Source organism: Buceros rhinoceros, unplaced genomic scaffold (genome assembly GCF_000710305.1).
Source record: "Buceros rhinoceros silvestris isolate BGI_N320 unplaced genomic scaffold, ASM71030v1 scaffold19220, whole genome shotgun sequence".
Taxonomy (NCBI): domain Eukaryota; kingdom Metazoa; phylum Chordata; class Aves; order Bucerotiformes; family Bucerotidae; genus Buceros; species Buceros rhinoceros.
Window position 1 is genome coordinate 72,267 of NW_010389623.1, and position 923 is coordinate 73,189.

Below are 923 nucleotides of genomic sequence, written 5' to 3' on the forward strand. Positions count from 1 at the left end.
CACATGTTTTTTTTTTTAAGGCTTTCTGGTTCTCCAAAAGTAAGTTGTACAGCAAGGACATGCGACTTTTAAACTACCAGGAACCTTTATGAGAGTTGTTTGCTGTTATCTCAAGGATTCTAGAGAATCCTGGTGGCATAAGAGGTGGTTTTGTTTAGTTTCATTGTCTCTTCCTTTTTGGAATGTGTTCTGAAGCTGCTTCAGAAATGAGATTGGAGTATATATGCAGTAAGAAAAGAGACTTCAAGGGGAAAATGCTCAAATTGGTTTCTACAGAAATTCACGCTTTCTGAAGCTTTTTTAAGTACAAGAGAGAACCATACACTGAGACGGTACAATATATAAACAGACTTTGTTGCTATAGCAGAGGTCTAAATTCAGATCATACTAAAATAGGTTTAAAAACATTTAAAAAGAAAATCCTAATTGTAGGCAGCATGACTTAGACTCTTGCAGACACAGCCTGGTGATCATGTCCCAGAGTGGGTACAGCAGCTCTAAGAATTCTGGATTTCTAAAGTATTTTTCATTATAAATGCCAATTTTAAAATGTTTCTAAAGCTGCCTTTTTAGTAGTAAGGCCAACAAAGTTCGGGCAGTCAAACGCTATTCATTATCCAATTTGTCGACCCCTTTATAGAATTTGACCATTCTCGTGTGTATTCCAGATTTATCTTTTGCAACCCATGTGATCAGTAAATTTACTGTTGGTTCATCTCTTCCCTGTCCCCAGTCTAACTCCTTAAAGGCAGAGCAGAGGTACTAGTGTAGTTCTAAGTAGTGTGTTGTGTCTTTTAAGAAAGGTCTTTTTAAGTTGGTATTACATTACCCTCAGCATAAATAACCAATAGTCTACAACATTTGGGCAATTCTCCAAAAACATCTTTAAGGCAACTTCTTCAAACTTTTTCCTCTCTCTTTCC

General features: G+C 36.5%; 1 protein-coding gene across 2 annotated transcripts in view; it reads left to right on the forward strand.

Annotated features, from left to right (window-relative positions):
• FAM193A (family with sequence similarity 193, member A) overlaps positions 1 to 923 on the forward strand; it is a 46,040-nt gene that overhangs the window by 41,271 nt on the left and 3,846 nt on the right. The window lies entirely within an intron of this gene.